This window comes from Eutrigla gurnardus (assembly GCF_963514095.1).
Source record: "Eutrigla gurnardus genome assembly, chromosome: 13".
Lineage (NCBI taxonomy): Eukaryota > Metazoa > Chordata > Actinopteri > Perciformes > Triglidae > Eutrigla > Eutrigla gurnardus.
This window is the reverse complement of record NC_139936.1, coordinates 6,381,919-6,407,763: the sequence shown is the minus strand read 5'-3', so window position 1 is coordinate 6,407,763 and position 25,845 is coordinate 6,381,919. Positions and strand designations below refer to the sequence as shown.

At 43.3% G+C, this 25,845-nt stretch overlaps 2 protein-coding genes across 6 annotated transcripts in view; one reads left to right on the top strand and one right to left on the bottom strand.

The window, feature by feature from the left end:
- Positions 1–19,513, bottom strand: part of mef2cb (myocyte enhancer factor 2cb) — a 69,949-nt gene extending 50,436 nt beyond the window's left edge. For 2 of the 5 annotated variants that reach the window (XM_084024966.1, XM_084024967.1), the window contains exons 1-2: positions 19,307–19,513; positions 11,581–11,702 (exon numbers count right to left, since the gene is read on the bottom strand). The gene's annotated coding sequence lies outside the window, so the exon portion shown is untranslated. Of the gene's footprint in view, positions 1–9,331; positions 9,599–11,580; positions 11,703–19,306 lie in introns of those variants that run through there. The other 3 variants (XM_084024965.1, XM_084024964.1, XM_084024963.1) reach the window with 3 other exon arrangements.
- LOC311023251 (ras GTPase-activating protein 1-like) overlaps positions 1–25,845 on the top strand; it is a 389,455-nt gene that overhangs the window by 191,144 nt on the left and 172,466 nt on the right. The gene's annotated exons all lie outside the window — the stretch shown is intronic.

Genomic DNA, 25,845 nt, shown 5'->3' with positions numbered 1-25,845 from the left:
TTGGTTCACAAGGCTCTCCGCTTGGATTGAATTTTTCTCTTCTCCTCTGTGTTGCGAGCTGGTGGTTCAGTGAAGGACCTGGCTGCCTGGAGTCCCCCCCCCCCTCCACCCCCCACCCTCCACTCAAATCCCTCTGCTGCGAGCACAGCTGCACCGTTCACATAACCTCGCCTGCCCCCTCCTACTCCCTCCCCCCCCCAACTAATGATAGCAGAGCACGTCCCCCTTCACAAGGCAACAGCTTTTTCCACTTCATGTACATACACACATACATGCAAACTTGGGAGCGCGCACGTGAGATCGGTTGGACGCGTGCACGCAGACTAGTGGGCACAACATATCCCCTTTCCTTCTCTTGGCTCCTTCCCTCCATTTTTTTTTCTTTCTCATATCAGTCAATTTCTTTCCCCTTCTCTTCACCCTGAGAAAAGTCCCCTGGCCTTATAACCCAAGGAAGGCCTGAGAACGTAACCCCCCCTTACACACACACACACACACTAGACTCCCGGTTTTCCTCCCTCTGTACAACCCCGCACAGCAAGTGACCTGCATCACAGCTGTGTGTGGGAATTCGTATGGGTGGGCGTGTTTGGAAGGGGGTTGGAGTGTGTGAATGTATGTATTTGCACATACCTGCGCACGTCAGTGTTCACACCGATTTTTAAATCGCTGCGCTGCTGAATGTGTTATACGCTTACTTGATGTGCAGTTGTGTTTGTGTGTGTGTGTGTGTTTGTGTGTGTGTAAGCGGGGGGGGGGCTTCTGCTGCACCTACTGTGCATTATTCCAAATAAACAACTCATTACACGTGTACTTAACCAAAGGGAGCTGGCGAGCAGTGGAAGCTAATCCCCGTTATCGTTCTTAGCGTTTCTCTTCCGATTAAGCTACCGGGGAGAGGAGCGCGAGAAGGTAGGCTGCTCAGCGCCGAAGAGTGAGGAGGCGGTGAGAGGGAGAGAAAGAGGGAGAGAGAGAGAGAGAGAAGAAAGAAAAGCATTTGAGTTAACTTCCCACAAGTGCCTTTCTTACTTATAGTATCCCTCCTCACTCGATCTTCCTCCCTCCTCTCCCACTACCCTCTTGCCTCCTCTCCCTTTTCTTTTCCCTGTGGATTTTGCACTGCTCTTCCTTGTTTTCGACCATCTCTCAGAACTGGGTCATCGACAGACTGCGCGGCAGCATTTTGAAGAACATGGGAGGGAGAGAGAGAGAGAGAGAAAAAAAAAAAGCGTGTTCTTTCTATGAGAACAATCCAAGGCTTCTTTAACAAGAAGCCCGCTTATCAAATTAAGCTGTCAAAAGCACATTAATAACAGGCAGCACAATTCCCTTCACAGAGAAAGAGGGGAAAAAAGCACATGCGGGGAAAAAAAAAAAGGATTTCTTTTTCACCATGTAAAGAGACGGTCCACCGAGGGCAGTAAAGGGAAAGATTTCTCTCTTCTCTCCCATTCTTAATGTGATTATAGGGCCCCTGTTACGAGGGGCCACGATGTAGAGCGCCGCTCATTTAGCGGGTGAACAATATCGTGGCTAGAATGATACTCATGTTTAACAGAATTACTAGATTAACATTGTTTCTGCAAGACACCCTCCACTTGTTTCTGGATGACAGTTAAACAGATAAAAGAGAATCTCGTGAGAACGCGTACTCAAGACCAAATAATTAGACGGTTCGACGGAGGAATACGATGCCCGGTAAAAGATAAGAGGAATAAGCTGTAACCGCCCACATAATTGAGATATTCAAATCAAGAGTTTGACCCTGGATCATCGGAAGCCTTTCATACTAGACTATAATAAGACAATTCAAACACCATTGTCAGGGAAGAATAAGTTTGTTATCACATTCTGTTTTTATTGAGCGCTGCAATCATTGCAAAACAGTGATTATACCCTCAGTAATGCGGAGCCAGAGCATCCCGTAAGAAGGTGGGAGCCGAATGTCGCAAAGAGAGAAAGTTAACACTCTCAGCGCTGTTCACATGGCATATGCCTGAGACGCAGAAATTAAATTAACAAGACACCTCGGCATACAGATGGCGGGGAGGAGAGAAAACCACCCTATGACCTTACACTCGTAGACTAAGTGTCGAAAAAACACACACACTTCTCATTTTGAAGACATTCCATTGTGTTGCCGTCTTGACACTCCTCTTATATTCTGCTCTGCGCTTGTGAAAAGAAATTAACTTGTAATTTTTTTCTCTTTTTTTTTAATCCGTACTTTACAACAATCTGACAGTGGCAGCCCGGCTGAACTGCGAGCCCTTTTTTTTTTTTTGCGATTTACTCCAGAGACTGATTTTCTCACACCCTCCATTTGAGTCCCATCCTGTTTGTTCGGCCCCGAGGGGAGGGGAGGGGGAGGGGGGCGCTCCGCCGAAGCCCGGAGTGGGCCGGCGCTGGGTGGATGTGACGTGGAGGCTCCGAGGCTGGAGGGAGGCTGGAGCCACGACAGGTATCCCCCGCACTTCCTCTGCTATTTATAAAACCACGCGTCCAGCGCAGGGCCAAAAATAAGACAGAGGCCATTTTTATCCCAAATAACAAAAAGGCGCCTCGCTCCTTACTCAAACAAACGGGCGCTCCGGGAGCGTCGAAAACATCCACCAGCTCTGTACGCCGATTAACAACAAATACTAACAAAGTGATAAAACTCCTCGGCAGACAACGAAAAAGCATCGCCGTCCTTTTAGCGAGCACGTGAACGCACACACACACACAAACACACACCAGACAAAAGTCAATATCAAGGCTGAGCTATTTCTGTAGAGAGCACTATTTAGGAAGTGTGGGCCGGGTGCCAGTATTCTCCTCAGTATCGTCTGGGCGTCATTGCACTGCCGCTGTTATACAAACTCCCCTCTTTCCTCTCTCACCCGCTCCTCACCCTTTCCACCTAGCCCCTTGCTCCATTGTCAGTGCTCTCTCTCTCTCGCACACACACACAAGGTTATTTGTTTTTCCACTGGGTCGAACCACAGTGCCAGGTGAAAGCATCTATTGGCAGGATAAAGAGAGTGGCTGGTGCGAGATCACAAGGCCCCACTCTGCCCAGCAAACCTTGAAGTGAAGCGCCGGGGCTGGAGTTTCAAACAAAGTGGCCCCTCATTCATTATACATGCAACTGCACTGCAAATCTCCTTCCGCAACACCATCTCTTCTCCTCTCTCTCTCTGCTTCTATAGGCTGCTCTCTCTCTCTCTCTCTATCTTCTCCATTTTCTCTTCCTTTTTTCCAGACAGAGCATCCATAAAGTATGAATAAAATTAATGACATCACGAGCTGCACTTTGGAAGAGCCACTGTAGGAAAAAGCCATACATCACAGGGCAGAAGGAGCCGGGATGAAAAAAAAGTTACAAAAAAAAATGACAGAGAGAGAGAGAGGGAGAAGGGGTGAGTGTGGTGGGCATAGCTTCACCCTTATCCCCCCACTCAAGGCACTTCATATTACTGTATGTTATCATGTGTGATTAAATTGGATTTCAGATCAGATTTAGCTGAAAAGTTTGACCACAATTCATTTTACCAATCTTTTATTTAAAAAAATAAATAAAAAATGTCTACACGTAGCAGTACAGCAACAGCCCTCCTCTTTTCTTTGTCCTGCTCTCTCCTGACTTCTTTTTCTGGTCAGCTGAGTAATGTAAGAGTCCTGTGCGCCGCATTCTTTTACAGGCTGGCCTTTGGTGTGGGAATGGCACAGATGACAGTGGAAAGGAACACTGGTGTGGACTTTGGCAGGACACCGCCTGGTTAAGCTGCGCGCCGCGCAAGAGGAGGGAGAGCACTGAGCGTGGATTCTTATACGGCTTCGTTTCTCGACTTAAACGGCGTTAACAGCGTTTTCAACAGCGCGGTCCCTTCGGAGTTGAGCGACGAACATCCCGATGTTACGGACTTTGCTTAGAAATTCGAGCCTCTGAAATGAAAAATAAGCATTTGCGTTTTAAGCCTAATATTCTTTCCTTCGAGCAGCAAAAAAAAAAAGAGATAGACTTATCAATCGTGCCGCCTATTAGTGGCAATTTAGTGTGACAGTGTTTCATTACAAAAAGCAACGTCACACAAAAGCCTGGGTAATATGTAAGTCCTTATTCCTCTGAATCTAGTGTAAAAAAAGATTGCAGTGTGGAGCTCTGCAGCAGCGCGGACGGGGAGCGGTGGCGGCAGCGGCGTAGATCGTGGCAGCAGTGGGAGCCGGGGCTTCAGATGGATGTGAGCCTGTGTGAGGCCGAGGCACAGAGCTACCTCTGTGCGTCTCACTGGACTATGTTGCAGAATGACTCGGCTATGTTGCAGTCGTGACAAAGATAAATTACAGCCACTGGAAAAAAAACATTTCTACATTTTTTTTTTCTCTCACTCCCCTCCCCTTTCTCCACACCTCTTTTTCTTTTTTCTTTTTCGGCGTTGGGTGTAGTCCAAAACGTGTGCCACACTAAAGGGAACGGTGAAAATATATTAGGGGGTAAGAAGTTGCCCCTCGCCATTCACAGGTCAGGTACTGTGTTTTATGGTGGAACACGCCTTCTGTCGCTAGATTTATGCGCGTGGACGGCAAACATGTCTCCCCCGAACTAACCCCCCTAAAAACTCACTAAAAGGATTCCCAGTTAATTCTGGATTTACCGCACAACATGTTTGGGAGCAGGTATTACAGATATACACTGTATGCATGTGGTATCACGGACTCGGCTGCCTGGATTCTGTCTGTTACACTGCTACTGAGTAAAGATTAAAGCTCTCACAGGAAGGCAACTGAAGTAGGTGTCTGGTGAGGAAGTTAATGAGCGAATGCGTTCCCTTATTTTCAGATTTAAAGTGGTGATGCCGAGGCGTTTGGCCTGATCTGAACAGTGTTTAGACAAAGAAAGGCAACCTCTGTTCTACTCTAAATGTTTCTCTTTGTCTTATCATCCAAAGTCCTCGGCTGCTGCACTCCTCCTGCCCGGCGCTCTTTCCCTGTCCAAATATTTCAGGGAGCAGGCCTCAAGTATGGCGAGGTGTTTTGGGTGACTCTTTAGGTGGGCTGCAGCTGACGATATGATTGTGTGGTCAGCACCACGGAGCAGAGACCACCCAGCAGGCAGCTGCTGCCATAATGATCAACAGGCCGGGCAGGAAACAGGAAACAGGAAGAAGAAGGCAGGACATCCTGTTCATCAGCGCATGACATCACGAAAAGCATCACTCTTTAATGAAGAATACCTGAATCGGAGGCCAAATATTGTGCAGCACCGCTCGAGTCACCTCAGCTGAAATACATTTCTATGTACGTTTTCTCTCTCTCTCTCCGTGTGTGTCTTTCTCTGTGTTTCCACGCATCTGTCTTCTCAGTTTGCCTTTTCAGCCCTCACACTGACACTGTTTTCCAGACTGCTCCATCATCCCAGACATCAAAATCCTACCCTCTTTCAGTGCGAGAAGAAAAGGAGGAAAAGAAACACACGCATTTTCATTTGAATATACACCAGCGACAACCTCACAAAACTCAGACGAGAAAAAAAAAAAAAAAACACAAAAAAAAACACAAAAGCACAAACATTCCGACGCGCAAACAGACGGAGACAAGACACCAAGTTTGAACGCACGCACGCACGCACACACACACACACACACACACACACACACACACACACACACACACACACACACACACACACACACACACACACACACACACACACACACACACACCTCCCAGACACACGGCACATACTGACAGACAAACACACAAAGAAACAGCAAACACAAAGCACAGCACAGCCAGAAGTCTACTTTATGCAGAAATATTCTAAAGTGTGTTTTACAATACAATTAAACATCAAAGGCTGATATATTCCTCTGTGATCTTTAACACCCAAGTGAACAAACCCCATACACCCCCATCCACTTACAGCGTACAGAGAAAGTTGCTGAACGTCACCGCTAATTACTAGATAGAGACAGAAGAAGACTTTGCATCATTATGCAAAAAACAGGACATATTCAAATATATGCATTCCATCCACCACAAAACCATTCAAGGACTGTGTTATTTGCTTTAGATTCTAATTTATTTTTTTCAAAGTTTATGAGTAATTGCAGCTCTTATGAAGATATTCAGACAGTGCTCCTAAGGCAAAGCAACGTTTGGGTAAACATTTTCTAACAGTTGGGACAAAGAAAGGGAGATCTGTTCAAATTGAGTAAATAAACACATGGTGAGGCTGAACTCTACGCTTTTCATTAGTACTAACAAGATTCATGAAAACCAAAAGGAGACTCCGATTGCAGCAAAAGAGGGAACACCTGCCTTGTGCAATATGTGAGAATACAACAAGCCCTTGAGTTTTTAGAAAACTTCAGTATTTCATTTTCTTATAAACAGGCAGGGGAAAAAAGTTGCTCTAAATGGCTCAACATTGTCCTCGGTTCCATTTATTTGAGATGCTCCGTTATTTAGAGGATATACAGGGATGTCTCTTGACAGTTTAACATTGTGTGCTCCTTCTATGAGGTAAATATGATTCCCTACAATTGACTTCTTATATTACCTTCTTATTTGAGCCAAAGGGCATGAAGTCCAATTACAGTACTTCAATATCTACCAGCAGATCTTGCCAACCTGCAATCTGCAAATGAGTGTTTTACTGACGTTTAACTGAGCAAACTCTGCAAACCCCTTCCAAAATATTTGAAACCATTAGTGAAAAAAAAACCCTTTAAAGCATAGCAAAAGGGGACCATTACATTATTTGCTTAAACATAAATGCTTCTGATGTTTCCATTAAGAATAATGTTTTCATAGAAGGAGGGAATCCTGAAATGTGCCTTCTGTACAGTATTAAAAGTCTGAGGCAGCACAGTGGTATACTTTACTACTTTTTCTTCTTTTTTTTAAAAGGGTGCAGTACGTGGGCATTATATTAGACATTTAAAATTAAAGATATGAGCGGCAGTCCATTCTACATACGCTGATTTTGTTGAAGCAATTTTAAAAAACACATGGCAAAAAACCCCCGACTGTGGCACACAACGTGTCCCTTCCCTTCACTTAACTAAAGCTCTACTGAGCCCCTGGTGTACAGCAAAGTGCCCTGACAATCGGCTCAATGCCCCGGCCAATCACAGGGACACGTGACCTTCTAATCCCTCTCTGTGTGAAGGGGTAAGAGTTTGTTGTCAATGTTGGTTTTGTGAATCAGCGCCCCGAAATCCCAAATGATTTGTCAAGAGGGAGACGTCTTGAGAGAATAAGAGAAGCAAAAGCAGCACAGGCCGGATAGTGTGGGTGTCGCTGCGTGCATGTGTGTGTGTGTGATAATGTGTGAGTGTGTGTGTGATAGTGTGTGTGTGTGTGTGTGTGACAGAAAGACAGAAAGAGAGAAAGGAGGCAGACCATGCTTTCGGGTAAGCGTTTGTGTGAGTTTGCTTGCGACTGCATACGTGCGTGCATGTGTGCGTGTGTGTGTGTGTGTGTGTTTGTACAGGGTCTCTGAGATTACAGAGCTTGGCTGAGAGAGTCCTCTGTGTGTAATCGTGGGTCCACATGCGAGCGCTCACCTTCCACTGAGCGGATTAACCTAACGCTAAATCCCAAGAGAGCAACAGGCCAGACAGGCCACACAGAACAATTTCATTGACGATGGGCAGAAGAGGGAAGGCCATGTGTAGAATCTTTTTATAGACTAATACAGTTAAATTAATTTTTTTCCATGAGTAAACATCTCATATAAAACAGCATAAAGGATTATTTAAAAAAAGTCGAAAAGACGTAATGGGACAACATTACGTCTGAGGAAACACCCTCTAAAAATGTACCTCCAATATTGCATATGCTTTATATAGGCTGTCTCTTTTATTGTGAAATGTCATGAACTAAGTGTATACAGTAGACTTTTCCAAAAATTAGGTTGATATGCTGTAGTAGACAAACACTTAATCACTTTAAAAATCAACATTGGCTTAAAAATATCACACTAATAGACTATTTCAAATTTAATTCTTCATATTTATCTTACATTATTATATAAATTGTATTCATTAATACCATTTTTAACATTAAAAAGGGACTGCATTTATTTTTGTAATATAATTTGCTGTTTAACTCACAAGCATACATGTATAGATATTAAAGTTTATGATTATGATTACATTAATGAAATGTGAGTCAAGTACACGCAGCCCAGTCAGTCTAAATTAAAATGTAATGTGTAATTTTAAATTGAATAACTAGCAGTTATTAAACTGACACATTTCATCAGTGGGGCTCCACATCCTCACTTTAACGACGACACAAATAAATCCAATTGGATTTCTAAAGCTGCAACCTGTGAAAGTTGCCACAGGTTAATTATGGTGTCATTATTAATCCTCTCACTGCAACAGGTTCAATTGAGCCACGAGACTGAACTCAAATCTGTGTATAAATAAATCATTCTCCGTGGAGTGAAATAACACCAAACAACAGTCGCAGAGAAAGAAATTACAAACCTTCTCTAAAACACTGATTTTCAGTTCTGGTCGGCATGAACTGACGTTATGATAAGTCCGGCACACCGTGTTGTCCCGTGCTGTAGTTTGTCAATGTTTATTGTTATTTATTTTTGCATCACTCAGTCCTTTCTAATATATTTATGAAAGTTGCCTGTGCACAGGTTCATCTGGGTTAATGTGCAAAAACAGGTTAATTGTGATCATTAGTGCACCTCAGTTTAAATCACTGATAAAGAATCACAGCACTCAGTAAGTAAGCCCATCTTATGTGGAGACACTTTCTCCTCATTGTGTTGCTTTAAGCAAATTATCTGATATTTAAAAAAAACTATTTTATTTGTATTTTCCACTGTCTAAGTGTTTAAAGTTGATTTACATATTATTTTGTAAAATCACACTAAGCAAACTAAACACTAGGGTTTCAACTAACAGGGTAACTTTTACATGTGCCACCCCACTGCCCCGAAGAGAAGACCTGTATTATGTTAAATTAACGGATCCACTGGATGTGGCTCTGGATCCGCGCGCCTGCATGTGGACGCGAGGAAGCTCCACAAGGTCGACACAAACAGTCACACAACTAAAAACACGAGACACGCCGTGACGCTCCTAATAGACCATAAACACCTAGTTGGAGTCAGCCTGTAATTATGAGACATAGTTGTCACCGGCAGCGAGGCGATCGCGGCGCCAGCAAATCAATAGACGCAGTTACTGTACTTTTGTTGCGGGAGGGAAGCGCGCGTCAAAATAGACCCTCAAGTTTCTTCCCCCCGCCGTGGAAGGGTTTAAAAATACGGATCATATGATGCAACGTTGTCTTGCGGACGTTTCGCGGTACTTACTTTACTTCGCATGAAATCGTGTCCGGGTGAAGTGGTGGATAGGAGAAGCGGGTCCGCCGGTCGTTGGGTCCGGCCGACTTGACAGGAAGGCTGAGGCTTGCTGCTTGCTGGGGACGGACTTCGCCAAGACGCACTTAAAATCCAGGAGCGCAACTTAGCTGAGGACGTCGCCGGGAGGAAAAAAAAGTAACCTACAGTACGTGGTAGGAGTCTCTATAATGTCAGAGACAACTACTCTCTCTCTCTCTCTCTCTCTCTCTCACTCACTCTCCCTCCCTCTCTCTCCCCCTCCCACCCTGTCTCTCTCTCTCTCTCTCTCTCTCTGGTCGGACAGTGTCAGCCCAGGAGGCGGTGAGGACGCTTCGCCTGGTCTCTGCGCGGTGCCGGTGAGCGGAGAGGGACCCGGTGGATGGTGGAGGTGGAGGTGGTGCTGATAGAACTGCTGGACGTCTGGATCTTGATGCTGATATTGAGCGGTTTGTTTCTGCTCCTTTCCCACAATCCTGACCGAGTCTTTCCCCAAACCCTCTCCTCTCTCTCCCAATGCGAGGAGAAATAATCGATTTTTTTTTTTTTTTTTTTTTTCTCCTCGCTCTTTTTTTTTTTTTTTTTGACTCCTGAAAGGGGGCGGGCTCACATTTCCCAACTCTACTTTAATGAAAGAGGCACGGCTCTTAATGCTTTATTATCGCGCCTGCTCCCGATAGAGTGGACGCACAATTAACTGCTCAGAGAGCACCACTAGAGGAAGATGATGGGGGAGTGTGTGCTTTAACTAATGAACCGAGGGAGCGAGCGTTAAGCATCTTTAGCCGACTTATGGCTCCATAAGTTGGTGTTTTTTGTTGTTTAATGCAGAAAAAAGTCCCCAGAAATAACAAATCCTTAGAAAGAAAGAATTAGTAGGCTACATTACATTGAATGATGTGATACGCTTCTTGCAATAGAGAGTCCATTCAACTCATATATCTTGTGCAGTAACCCACAAATAACAGCCTATCATCATTAAGTTCTCCACGGATTTCACTCTACGTCCGTGCAACATGAACGCTGCCTTCTCTGCAAAACTTTCCACCTCCTGCGAGCCGCCAATCATCCTCCAGGACCTCGCTATCTGCGCCAGATAAGCCCTGACACAGACAGTAAGCATGGGGGAATTACCGAGCCTTTATCCACCCAACCAAATGATTTCAAAACATCCACTCTATTAGTGTGAAGATAACAATTAGAACAGCAAGTTTGCCACTTCAGATAAGACACAGACAGGCAGTCTGTATGGAGATGTATCCCAGATAGGCCGTGTAATACTGCGGTTCTATTATACTCACATTATATGGGTGCTGTATCAGTCTGGGGAGTGGTTGTGAATGGAGACTCTTATTCTCTGGTACACCATCGGGTCTCACTCTTGAGTTTTTTTTAATCAATCCATTCCCAGGAATATAAAACAGTGTATAATCCTGGGTTTGCATTCATGTGGTGTTGGCAATCTTTTTGGATGGTCAAAGTTTTACATTTATAAGGTGATATTGCCACTTAAATAGTCCTCACCAGGCTGAAAACTGTTTTAATCTCATCCTCACCTTCATTTTATTGGCAGTTAAGCACCATCGACTTTTTACTGAAATTGTTAGTCTCGTCCCACTTAATACACTTTCTTTTTTGTCTAAATGCAGACAAACGGCGACGCATTTCCCTTATGAGTTTACAGCTTTGCAGTTTTGCAGAACACGCCTGTCACTACAGACGGCGTGAAGTGTAAGTGGACACCGAGCGGCATCCTAATCTTTCCCCCCTCCTCCCTTTGAAGTTCACCTGTGAAGCGTAAGCCGTGCACGCAGCCAAGTCAGTCAGTCGAGGGTTGGAGATGGCGGGACATGAAATCAGTTAATAAATAAATCAAGGTGGCTAATCTGCTTGACGGGCGGACATTACAGCCTGTAACCGAAGCCGCTGGTGTCTGATGACTCGGGATACCACCTTCACATCACCTGACCTTTTAATCTTTAATAGCATTTCCTCTGGCCCCCAGACCTCCATAATAATCAATAAGGTGTAGTCTGTTAGACACAGTGGGTTCATAAATGCAACATGGCAGATATCAATGGCGTCACGTATCGGCGCGTATGAAGCAGACTTGACAGCGTTAATAGACTAGTTCCTCCTCAGATAGCACGTGCTACCGGCGATCGCGTTAATTATGTCACCGACATACGGAAACCTACGGGTGCCTGGATGATGGTACGTACCACGTTCAGTGTTCCTTCGTCAGCCCTCCTCGGTCTCGTAGCTTTCTGTGCCCGCCTGTCAGCGATTTATCGGCGACGTCCTTTCAGTGTTCGCGATGCTCGAGGTTGTCTCCGGTTGGCACCTGGGAGGAAAAGTATAAAACATAGGGGAAGCGTGAGGAGGAGAAGAGAGAGGGTGAAGCTGCCGGTGAAATGGTAATTGTTTGCATGCACTTTGCACATAGTGAGCAGGATCCCTGTTAACATCTGTGTGTGTGTGTGTGTGTGTGTGTGTTTAATGTCCATATGAAGTACAGAGAAATAAATGGGGGGAGGTGGACTGAATATATTTGAGTGGTGAAAAAAAAATCATTAGACGAGGCAAACACTGGCTCATGCATATTCATAAATGACTGTCTGACTTGTCTACAGGGATAAACTTATAGTGAAGACGTACTTACAGCCTCGTCGTACGCTCACACATTTAATGCAAAGTAGGGGAAGACCTCTCGATATTTTTCTCTTGAGACTAACAAGTGGGGGTCTACGGCTAAATCTGAATATAAAATGTTATTACAACATTATGGCCAGGTTATTCCCTCATTGTAAGTGTCACTTTATGTCTTTTACAGTGTATGAATGCAGCTTTAGGTACACGATACGTGTTGTGTATTATCTTAAATGTCTTAAAGGATTTTATCCTTAATAAAAACAAATCTGGGTTATATTTAGTTTCTTCCTATCGGAAACTTTCCCTGATCAACTCACACACTTTCAACACACAATCATGTACGTGTGTGTGTGTGTGTGTGTGTGTGTGTGTGTGTGTGTGTGTGTGTGTGTGTTGACGGTCTCATCAAAGCCTGATGTAGAAAAATCAACAGTTTGCCAATACAATTATGTAATTTCAAACATGTCAGTGTGTATACACACACTTTAGGCTTTTGGGTAAATGCAATTTTGTGAGGTTTGGCATCAGCTGTGTATAAAAAAGAGAAGAGGGTGTGGGGGGGGGGGGGGGGGGGGGGGCTGCGACTGCATGTTAAGTCAAACACATAAGTGCGGTTTGCTGATATTGATCTTGCTTGGATTGTTTCTTAAGCCTCTGCTGGCAGTCACTTCACAGAGTGTGTCACACGCACACACGCAAAACAGCTCGCCTGGAAATGTGTGTGTTTTTTTGGTAACGGAGGGAGAAATAAAGAAAGAAAGAAAGAAAGGAATGCCTCTCTCAAGCAAAAGATAAACACTAACACATTTCCAGGGCAAACAGGAACAGCCCCGACTCACTGCAATCTGTTGTCGATCACGCTCACGTGAAAACACAATCTGCCTGTCAAAGTAGATGATGTTGTCAAGCGCCGCGTCTCACCGCTCCTGAGAATTAGCTCGGTGCTTATTACAGAAGCACCACGAGACACACGGTGTACTTGTTGTATGTCAGATATGTCGGAGGATGCTTATTTGGCATTTACTGCTTTCAGTCATTCTGCCTGCGTCGGATCCCTAATGAATTTGAGAGATGTTTGGCGTTTTGACACCGGATTGATGCTACGACGATGTGACGACCACGCTTCACAGAGGTTACAGGAAGACCTGCAGGCCAAGTTAACTCACAGGCTCAGCTGGGGATCTATACATCGTACTTCTGTGTGTGTGTGTGTGTGTGTGTGTGTGTGTGTGTGTGTGTGTGTGTGTGTGTGTGTGTGTGTGTGTGTGTGTGTGTGTGTGTGTGTTGGGAGGCAGTCCCAATACCACTATTTCATGACTGACATCTTAATGAATCATGCTGATATTTAATTGGGACATTATAAACAAATTATTATTATTATTATTATTATTATTATTATTATTATTATTATTATTACTAACAGAGCCTCTCAAAAAAAGTTACACATATTTAGTTGTGAGCCCGAAGAAATAAACGTAATGAGCAAAATTAGAAAATAATAATCATTAAAAAAAAATGAATGCATTTATAAAATTGAGTATGAGCACTATATGACACTTCCTGATGTAGATCCTTATTTCTAAAGACCAGCGTCAGCCTGATAAATCATGTCAAATACTAATCTTCTGCAAGTGGAAGTGCCATGTGTGTTTGAGTGCATAATGGTTGTAATACTTGCCACGAATGCTTGAGCATTATAATGAGATCCATATCTACATGACGGGATCAGCCTGAACATCTGGCTTCAGTTCACTCAAAAACATAGCTACTTTAGAAGTAATCTCACACTTATTACAGGAGATGTGAGGCGTTTTCCCTGCCGCGCCGCGCCTGGTCTTTGTGGGAGTCACCCAAAGCGCTATATTACACGTATGATTCAGAGCTCCTTATTAATAAGGTTTATAATGAAACTCAAAGAGCAATATCATCAGTAATTACAGTTGCAGGAATTATACCACTGTACAGTGTAATTAGGGACGCAAAGGTGAGAAAATCACTTTTAATTAACTGAAATCATACGTCCTCATATTGCAAAATCTATAAAACAAAGAAATTCAGGATTCTGCGGAAGTGTTTATTTGTACGCCTCAGATGAGCTTTTGTAACGTGACGTTTCCTTCCTACATTTGGATTGCACGTGACATTATCTTCATTATTCTAGCACTGCAATAAAGCAGTTTTGAGTCAAAAACCATATATATATTGAATAAGTACCTTTTGGTAATTACCTTGCAAATGTTACATGGAATATAATATATCTGGATATGGTATGTAGATAAGCTGCCTTGGAATTTGCCGTTAGTTGCCAAGTCTTGCGCTTGAATGACAGCTTATTAAAGACGTTCATTTAATTTCTTTTACATCTGCATCACTTATTAAAAACTAAAGAAATCCCTCTCCAATGCACAGATTGGATCTGCTGTATGTCATAAACCTAAACCCACCTCTGTGATCTTAACTGTTCCAGCTTTGGTCCAAATTCTATGTAAGAAACAAAAAAAGCAAAGGACTACTTATCATTAGCTGCTGTCTAACGGTATGACTCATTCCTCATCCAGACCATACAGAGCCTTATTTTCAATAACATGGTTTTTCTGTGTGGTTTGGCCATTAACTGTCTGGCCAGCGGTAAATTCACTGTACCATTTCATATATTTCCTTGCCCTCACAGTTCAGCTGCAGAGCAGCGCCCTGCTGGATCAAACTATACAGAACACACTTGAATGCAATCATTACAAAGTCAGAAAGGCCTGTGTAGCTGCATTAGCCACATAGCGACCCCTTACCGAGTCGTGTCAAACGAGAGGCAGCGCCGGAGATTTGCATGTGTCGTGTTTAACCAACAGTATTCTGTCTGTACACCTTTAATGCATTATGGATGAGGCGCAAGCCGAACAACAAGCTCTTCCTTTGTTCTGCCTGATGCTCCGGTTACATCATAGGAAAAGCCCCATGGTCTTATGACTGGCTGACACACAGTGCCCCTGGCCGAGCTGTTGATCTGACCTGTTGCTTCCTCACTTTCTACACTATCATGCATTATGTGGATGTAGATACAGACACACACACACACACACACACATGCACACCTGGTTATGTGAAAGTTTAACAACCAGACTATGCCGTCTCTTCAAGCTAATGTATGATTATTAACACCCAAATAATATTTAGATATTTAGAAGGAAAAAAACAGCTGTTGACTGCATATATTATTCTGGCTTTTGATAACTGCAGATTAATTAACTTGATGAAACTGTCAAAACTGCTGACTAGTTTTACTGTCAAAACGCTTTCATATCATGTATGTCTTATGTGTGGCAGGTGCCATCAGCATGCCACCTGCCATATATGAAAAGCACATTCTGCATGTAGAGGTGCATTCAGGCGCTGCTGTGTAATTAAGTGTGCTGCCTGCAGGGGAGCTCTGCATCCTTCTCAGTTTACCACATGGGTTAACTGGAGGTATCCCCTTTGCAAAGTTTGTTTTTAAATGATCTTAATTTGGTAGACGGCGTAATAACATTTTCATTTAGTGGACTCATCTAAATATTTAAGCGCAGTTATTTTTCTTTGAACAGAAATTAAAAATCAGTAACCATTATCCCATGTACAGACATTTACTTTTTTTTTTTTTCAATTTAATTCTTTTTTTAATTCTAATCCCTGACACTGGTACTCCTCTCTCCCCTCCTCCTCCTCTTCCTGTGTCTTTTATAGGAAGCGTAATTGCTGGACCGTCTGTCTGTATATCAGGGGCTCAAAGTTCTCTTTGTCTGCACTAGATTGCTTCATGCGAGGGGGGAAAAAAGAAACTCAGTTTCTGCTAATGATTTTTCCTCCTTTTGAATGGCTGGAAAGTAATTCCCTATGAAATGCTCCAACACTGGCACAGTTATTTCATTGTTCTCGCTGCCCTTTCTCTAATTGTGCCCAAAAAGGGCAGATGCCAATGTTAGGTTTTTTTTCTCTCTCTCTGTCCAATGGGTGCCCACCTGTGTTTCCTGGGGCAAAAGCTGCCTGAAACATTGTTAGCGTTAAATATGCAGAAATGGAACAGATCCCAATTTCCATGATCAACATGTGAATGTGTGAACGATGCGAATTAAGCTCCGTTATATCACAAAATGACCTTAAATTAGCCATTTTTTTTCATTCAAGTCTGGTTCAAATATTCCTCAGCAGTAAAATTGACAGGATTGGTTGTCTGTGTAATGCTTTTGTTAATATGGCCGTCATGTTCCAAGTGACTTTGACATGGGAGACCGCCGTTTGTCAACGTTGGGTTTCCTGAACCATGACTATGATCGTTCCCTACGCTGAAGCCATGAAACAGCATTCTTTTTCAAACCACCATATTTCCCTAAACTTAACCTAGTATTCTTTGTGACTTAACAGAACCAAATCTTAACCATCGTGGTGGCTGTCATACTTTACTTTGTGCTTTTAGAAAAGCACTGAAAAACTGAATCCAGATTGGGGAAAATGCTAATATGGGGTTTTTTTGGGAGGAAATTACAATATATTTGGTGTTTTAGTTCTGAGGATACATAATGTATCATAATATTTTCCTCTTGTAGTAAATGAGTGTGTCTTGATATCATTATTTAACTGGCACTTCAGGAAGTCCATGTAAAATATCAGTTTCAGATCAGGGTTTAGTATCAAGTGTGTAGGCCATCTTTTGATGTCTCTTTTACTCTGAATGTGTGGGACTGACAGGGGCCTAACCTGTATGCTGTATGACATTCAGCTGTAGCACAAAACCCCCGAGTCATCACCGTTTCCAACTCTCATCGTAACCATTACGCAGCAAAAGTCCCTCCCGCAGCTGTTGACCTCAACCAATTCCCCTGACAATTAAAGATCACTCAGCATGGCTATGCAACTTCTCCCACACTCTCAACAAGCAGCTGATAGCATCTCACTGTGAAGGAAAGCAAGTGGAGCGGAATATATTGTGTGTCTAAATGAGGGTTTCCCAGCTCTGATGCGCGATAGTGAGGCCTAGCGACCAATCGACGCGGGCCCCGCGTTACACGGCGGCGCTCGGCAGCGTCTAAAGCTCTTTGCGCCTCCAGGATCAACCCCCCGACTCATTCTTATTCAGACATGATCAGAGGGGAGGCAGGCAACTGAGATTAGCTGCAGATCAAAGGAGCTGCCTCGCGCCAGCACTCGTGTTTTGTAGATTTAGGCAGCCCCGGCGTACAGGCGTTGTATAGTGGCGGCGGAGCGTCATACTGTTTTCTGGCCTCGGCAGTGCTCAGGGGGGTTAAATGGAAAGAGAGTTTTCATACAAGAGGCTGGACTGCTCCTGGAAATGTTCCAAAATGAAATAATAAAGACAATTGGAGAGAATGAAAAGGAGAAAGAAAAAAAAATCTAAAGCCATTACTGAAATCCACCACAGTGGAACGAACGTAAACTTTAATGCCATCGCAATTGAAAACGCTTCCATATGTGTAATATGTCTGAGTGATTATTTCTTTTAAAGAATAAAATGCACTTTCTACACTACTTGATGATGATCTGGATCAGCGGTGCCCACCAAATAACCATGGAAACTATACTTATACTGCTATGCTTTCTGTCACCGGCTGTTAGAGGATAAACAAACAGCAAATTACGTTGATGCTGCATCTTAACCTTCCTATTCAGTTCCACAAAAAACAGTGGAAACCCCCAAAAGCAAGCGGGCTCGGAATTACACCCCACAAACCCAAACAAGCTGAAACAAGCAGCGACCACGAATCTACTTATTTTCCCGTTTATATCGCATAATTGAATGAGTGACTATTCCTTATTTTGAATTCAATTTCATCTCCCGTTTCAGACGTGAGGATAAACAAACTCCCCCCTGCCATTGATGCCTTGCATTAAGAATAGCAACAATGAAACTAGAGTGTGAAGGTGAAGGTGACAGGATGAGACGAGTTTCAAAGGCAAGAGAGGCAACTGCGTAAGAGCGCTCGCCACCATACAGAGAGAGAAAACAACGCGTTTCCTCAACTCGGCTGACCATCAAAGCCGTGGAATTCAGGGGTAGAAAAGCCAATAAGCGAGGAGCGAGCGGTCCATGTAAACTGGGTCAAAGTTTCTCAGGTTCTGTCTGTTTGGGTTAATAGCAAGAGGCATTTTCTTTTAAATCTGTTCATATCCTTTGTTTTATTTGTTAAATGTTCTAATTGTACATTGTATAATGAGAATATTGAGGATGCAACACCTAAACGGAAAAACAATGTACTTAAAGTACGAGGATATCAAATTCAAAAACAATATTACTTCTCTTATTCCATCCAAAAGCTACAGTTGAATATAATGTTGAAGGAAACGGTCCAACAGAGTAATTCACCACTCATTCAAATCAAACAAAGCCTTTGTTTTAGTATGGAATTCCCTTTGGTTATTTTGGGACAAGTGCCCTAAAGTAGAGACCTTTTTTTCTAATGTCTACGTTCGGTTCGGAAGAAAGCGCTTCTCCGTTCTTTTAATGTGACAAAAAGTTTTGTCACATTTGTTGCAAAAGTTTCCCCCGACATGTCTTACTTTAACACAGAACGGTGTGACACATATCGCTACTGAAGTGTGTAGTTGCCACTTAGGTAGCTACCTTGAGGGAATGAGTCATTTCTAAAGCAAACAGCATGTTAAGGCCGTGCTCTTTTCTCGCTGATAACTCCAGATTGTGCAATGAGATGTTCTAAGCAATTACCCTTAAAAGTACCAGTAACCTAAACTGACTGTGAAGAATTAGAAGCAGAGAAACAACACAATATAAAGTTCCACTTTAGCGGCTGAAACCATTCGTCTTGCCTGAAAGAAATAAAAAATGCAGACTTTTAAAACTTAAACACACAGAGTTTTCAGGAGCCTCGATAAGTGATTCCCCAAGTACGCCGCGGAGGTGATTGGCAACAGCTGGGACCTGACTCCTCCTTCTGCTTCTCTCGTGTCTTTCGACTTTGTCAAGAGCAGGAAAAACTCAAAGTAAACACCAATTAAGTCCGTCTTTTAGCCTCGTTCGTACTGGTAATGTCTTATCTGTAATGGCTTGCATGACAAAGGCAACATTCAGTGAATCCAGCGAGGCTGTAATGAAACAATTAGGCGACGGCACTTCCAAACACATTTGGGATCGGTTCAAATTGAGCAGTTCAAATATCAAAATTATAGCTTAATCTGTTAAACATGTCATGACCCACTGTGCCGAGACGGGTTTTCCACTGACGGAATGAGATCCAGAGAGGAGGCGGGGGGGGGGGAAAGGAAGGGAATAGGTGGACTGTGAAAACTCACCCGTGCCGTTGCTCTGCTTCCCCAGGAAGTTACACCCCGCAGCACCAGTTAAGGCCCAGCTCAATCAAACGGTTCAAAAGTTTAAAAAAGATAGTTGACTAAAAGAAAACAACAAAAATAACAAATTGCCTAAAATAAATGTCCTGCATGTGATAAAGCCAGACCAGCTGGCTTTGAATAGAAACCCCTGATTTGGGTTGTGCGTTTGCCCCCGATCACTGACTGAACTGAAACCGGGTCCGATTCCTTCCAACCAACCCCCCCGACCCCCCCCCCCCCCCCCCCCCCTACCCCACTGTCCCAGCTGAGTCCACCTGCCCCCATCACTCCGGGGTAAATTTAGCCTTCTGAGGGATCAGTGACACCCACTCCGCTCAGTCACACACACACACACACACACACACACACACACACACACACACACACACACACACACACACACACACACACACACACACACACACACACACACACACACCTTTGTCAGCACTGGCATATATGCCCTGGCTTATTGCCCCCCCAAGAATGCTGCCATCTTCACAGTTGCAAAAAAAGACCCCTCTCCCCTTTTTTTTTACCCCCTTCACACATTCACAACTTGCAACTGTACGGACGACATTCTTCTTTTAAAACAGGGACCATAAAAACATATCCATACGTGGCACAAACTAACAACTTCCTTTAACTTTCCTTTAAGACACCATCCTACATGATCTCTAAGACCTGACGTGATCCCAGATTAAGAGCTCATTTAAAAGGTTATTATTCCTTTAATTTGATGACCTATCACAGCTCCAAAACACATGAAATTAACATTGCTGTACAAATACCATTACGCCTTTCATAACCAGCATCAGCGTAATCTACGTGAATCATAAATAAATTACCCAGCGGAAGAGATTAGCCGGCATTGATAGCATCTTGTCAAATGTCAAAATACCAGGTGCAGTGGTATACACCTATAATTTAGCAATTATAAGCTAATTTTAGTAAGTATATCTATGACTAAAATCCGCCTACAGTCTTGTTCTTTCAAAGAACCACAATGCCCAGGAAATGTCAGTTCTTCATTAATACCCCGATAAAAATCATACATCTCCATCCAAGAGAAAAGTTGAGTTTCCCTAAGCCGCTGGCTTCCTGACTGTAACTCATTTCTCCTTCTAAATGATACATTCAGGAGAATGTAGGTACCAACGAGCTTAAATCGCAATATCCTCTGTGACTGCTTCCACATTATGGTGCTGTGGGGGTGGCATAGGGGTAATTGTATTTTTATCAAGTATTTTCCAGTCAGGGTCTTACCTGATGCCAAAAATGCAATAATAATGACGCTGAATCACACACCCAAATTAGTGTTTCACGTACCCCCTCTTAAATCAACCAATTTGCGAATTCCGAGATTGATGATAAAACGGAAAGATGAGTCGAATATAGATTGGTATTTTCCCAGAATGCATCGAAATAAAGGAAAACACGTGAGAGGGGATAAAACAGTGGTGTTCCCTTGATGATCGGCATTCACACTCTTCTGACGGTGAAATATATTTTGTATCGATCCGGTTGTATTGTTTACATGTTTCTGGGCACAGGTAATCAACTAATCGGTTTATTTTGGGAAATGTCTGTCGCCCGTGACTACCTGCGCTCCTATACATCCAGGGATCGGTGTCTGGTATTTGTGATGACCTCATGGACAGGAATCCAGTGATCTCTCTGGGTGGGGAGTGGTTGATGGATGTTGGTGGGAGTTAATTTAATTATGACATCCCCAGATGAGGGAGGGTTTCAGAGTCTTGATCAAAGCTTTGATACGGTGACGTGATCCCACAAAGCTCACATATTGCTTTTTTATACAACAGAGCCTAAATAATACCAGAGCCACACACACACACACACACACACACACACACACACACACACACACACACACACACACACACACACACACACACACACACACACACACACACACACACACTGTGCCGCGTTCATTTTTATTGGCTTGTGTATTTTGATTAAAGACTTCCTCTGAATACACTGCCTTGCCAGAGGGGGCCTGGTGAGACACCATTTTTAGCTCCGTCTCCGTTTTAAAGGGGCTTGTGGAGGGACTATGTAAAGAGGCAGAGGACTAAAGCCTGTTTGTCTTTTTATAAGTGTGGCAGGGTCAAGAGGGAGAAAACACAGCGTAAAGGCATCGTAGTCTGTGACACACTGGCGACCACAAGAACCGGCGAGGGTGCAGCACGGTCGGTGAACTTTAAGAGTATCCCGTATCAAAACGAGGACTCGCCGGTCCACCACGGTCCGGGCGTAAGGATTTTGTGTCGTCTACGTTCAAGTAAGGAATTCACTCATTAGTGCACATACGTGTGTTCTTGGGCGTATTAGTGCGAGTCCCGAAGGGTTGAGGCCGCCTGTCCGTGGCTCACAACACCGCGGGCAACGCCAACGGTGAAACACAAAGCGTTCTGTCAGCCGAAAGGTGACAGGCGCTCAACAGGAAACGTGGCACGGCGTCTCCTCTGAAAACTCCTTTCACTTGCTCTTTATTTTCTCCTCCCTTTTTTTTTTTTCTTCCTGTTGCTTTATCATTAAATCATCAACAGAAAATTAAAGTAATTATTGTAATGAACCCACTGACAGGTTTATGTAACTCTGGGTGGATTTATGAGTGCTTCTCTAACAACTCTACAGTAGTGCGGAGCAGCCCTGCAGTCAGATGATTACGAGCATCACTTGTAAGATTACGTGTATGTATTTTTATAATAATAATAATGCAGTAAAAGCTTCTTTTTGGTGAATATTCACGCGTAATCCAGAAGGGTAATTTCTTCTTTTGCCGACAAAGCACTGCATGGCGTGAGCTGACTTCAGCGTGTCTGCCCAGCCCTCCGCTCCACACAAGGTCGCTCTGTGTGTGTTCGGCCTCGGAGAATGAGGGGAGGCCACGGCGCACAATCACCACTAAGCACATACCTTTCTGGCCCGCAGCCCCACCAGCCCAGACACAAACCCAGGGGCTGTATGTTTATCGAGCGTCTCGGGGTAAGACTGCTGATCCAGACCCACTGCTCGGGACCCCTTTAACCATCGTTTTCATCACGAATCACTCTCAATGAAAATGATTCCAAGTGCTGACTTCAAATCAGCACCCAGAACGTGATACGCTTGGTAAATACCAGCCGAGGTCTCAACCCAACCCGGGACCGCGGAAGATTAACGAGAGTTGACCGAACCGGTCCTCTGGAGCTCCGTCTTGATGAGCTCTGTTGGTTTTATAAGCAGCCCCCTGTGACAGGATCTGATAAAACACAGCGGGATGAGGGTTTGAAAAGAGAGCTGGAGAGTACAAGAGAGTAAGATTGAGAGCGACAAGGACACAGAGAGATTGAGAGAGCGCTAGAGAGAGAGAGAGCAAGTCCACACCTCAATCCAAAAACAATATTTTGACTGAAACTTTACCCTCTCCATCTGGCTCTTTTGAAGGGTGGATTATGACTGGTGCCATGGCTAACTCTTTATCCCACACTGTTCCTTATGTAAGTCTGCTCTGACATTTTTCCTAAAGGACAGTTGTACAGGAAATAAATGCGAGTCCCGTGACTACAGAATATAAATCACACGCTGTGCATCGTCTTTAATTAAATGGGAAATAAATTCAGCCAATTTTACGACATATTTTGCTGTGTAGAACTCTAATAAAAATAATTAATCGCGTATAATATGGTACTTTCGAAACTCATAAGAGGACCATGAGTAGCAGCAGCAGCTTCCCACTCGTCTCTCCTTCGTACACTGTAATACATACGATGGCCTCGGGCACCGTCTTTAAAGTGACGGCCATTTTTAAACGTTCGGAAACGTCAGAAGAGTGAAAAAAGGGCAAACATAGGGTGACTTCTGGATTAGCCACATAAGCTTTCACAAGTAGATTGGATCCGAACTCACAACATCCACAATGAACGCTTGATTAATGTTCCCGCTTTGAGATGTAATCACCAACGTTGGATAGAGTGCAACTACAACATTCAACAGAACGTCAGTGCTTTAACTCTCAGCTTCCCTCCGAGTGTTTTCACCCCTGAGTAAACCTCCGTGGCAAATGTTTTGACTTGAAAGACAATGAGACAATGATCAACTCGTGACACCATTTGAACCCGCCGAAACTACAAACTGTGCCATGTTCAATAATGATATATTAACTCAGTGTGATCCAGACTCCCTTTGAACGTATGCCATGCAAGAAATTGCCTATTAGTATATTGTTCAAAGTAAGTGTATATTTAGCCTCGATACATAAAGAAGTGATCCTCAGCTTATTGAGTCATTGCATACTATACTATAACCAGCTATGCTTGTCATGTTAATACATAACCATATAGAGCATGTTTGTATTATACATAATTAATGTAAACACGCGCTCCAGGATATTGAAAAGTAAGTTAACACAGCAGAGTCCGAGAAATCATTTAGCAGTATATATTCACATTACTTTTGTGTCTAATGTTGATCCAAACTTTGCTGAACATGTGAAGAACCGTGAAGATGGAACATTTAATTATTTTAAATGAATCTGTTTGCGTTTCAAGCAGGATGGTGAGTCGTATGTAAAGGGAGATTACACTTACTAATAGACAACAATAACACATTTTTTCTGTCAATCATTCATTTTCACATATTTCAAATGTGTTTAACCTATGTATTAACCTATAAAATGCTTGTGGAAAAATGAATATAATGAAGAGAAGCATCATTTGGATGTGCTGGAGAACGTAAACCATTGGAGACGCCTGTGAGTTATTGACACCCTCTAAGGGGAGGGAATTCGCTCCCTTCATTTCTCCTCATTATACACTTTGCAGGAAGTTCACACTTTCATGTTTTCCAACCTATTATTTCCGTGTTGTTTTTTTCATTTTGCAAGTGATATATCACTTTGATGGCTCATTCTCAATTTATCTTCAATGTGGGTTCAGTTAATAAAGCACCAAAGCTAGATTCATTTATCACGTTCAACAGCTCAGGTTCGTGTCGTCTTCTCCAATATTTTGGGGGGAAATGTTGCTGCTATCGTTAGCAAATCTCACAGATGAGATTTCAGAGGTCTTAGTGGTTTTGTTATGATGTTTGGGGACCCTAGGTCCCTTTTTTTCTTGCAGGGCAACTGGCTTTTTGGGCTCACATGTCACACGGAAATCTTGTTCCAAATTATAAGTATGTAATGCATCTGTGTTCGGCAAGCCAGTGCACGGAATCAATGTGAGGCGCTACTGCCTATAGTAGCCTATAGTACTTTGATAGCATTGCACTTAAGGTATCCTTGCTGAACAGCTACTACTTTACTCAGATGAGGACCTAACACTTGTTTCTATTTCTTCGCTCTTTATCGGCAATGATATGTTGTGGTTTCTTTCTTTCGACAAATGTACTTATTGTAAGTCGCTTTGGACCTCAATGTAAATTTAGGGGCGTGGCTTAGGTGTGCGTATGTGTGATGACGACAAAAAATGGCTTTTCTAAACGGAAAAGATGCTTTCGCTCTTCTCCTGACTGACTTCGGCAAGAATTTTATTGACAGATGGTTCATCCAATTACCTGCCAAGTATTTTTTTTTTTAAAGTACATGCCCTTTTCCAAACCGTTTCCAATGGCGGCTTCTCAGATGGTCCTGTGTAACAAACCATCTGGCGGGTCAGGTTAAGGTCTCTTGGAGCCAATTCAAACTTGGGGTAAAGAATGTTAAAGACAATCTGCACCTCAGTCTGAATAGAAGAAATGTTGAGCTTGTAAATGTGTTGAGGTGACATACAGTATAAAGACTGTTCTGCTCTTGGTAGGTTTGGTAAACCATTCAAAACTGTAGTAGCCATTTCCAGATGTCATTTCTTAGTGTCCGATTCGACATGGTAATGTTAAATCACAATGAAATATCATAAAATGTCAATTCATCGCAAATTCCATTATTAGTATTGTGAATTTGAAAAGAAGCTATCGCCTGTATTTGCAGTGTGTGCTGTAATGTCTGGCTGAACGTGTATGATGGCTGAGGTTTATCCGTACTTGGCTTCACCTTTTGTAGATTATGATGACACAGAGGTGAAACGCCGGAAACATACCAGGCAGGCCACCAGGCGAAGTGCAGCTCGCTGCAATAATTACATTTTTCCACGGCAGGGATGTCCATGCGTTTCAGGTGGGAAGAAATCCTTTGTAGTAAAAGGTCAACATGCCACAAGAGTGGCAGGATTCTGTTTGCTGATTGGCTGAAGGTATTCTCTTGCTGAAATTCACAGCCAAAAGTTAATCTGGGTGCGTTTCCGGGCGTAACACTACCTTATGTTAAATGTTTGAGATGAGAGAGTATGGTGAAAGAGCCACAGCTCACAGCAGACCAACGCCTGAGGGAGTACAGTGCTTTTGTGCCCAGGGAAAACAAAGTCTCAGGCTAGAGGTTTAGGGTGTTGCCTGGCTCTTCTGTCAACTGCATTTAACATGACAGGACACAACTCTGATGCAGACCACATAGATAGAAA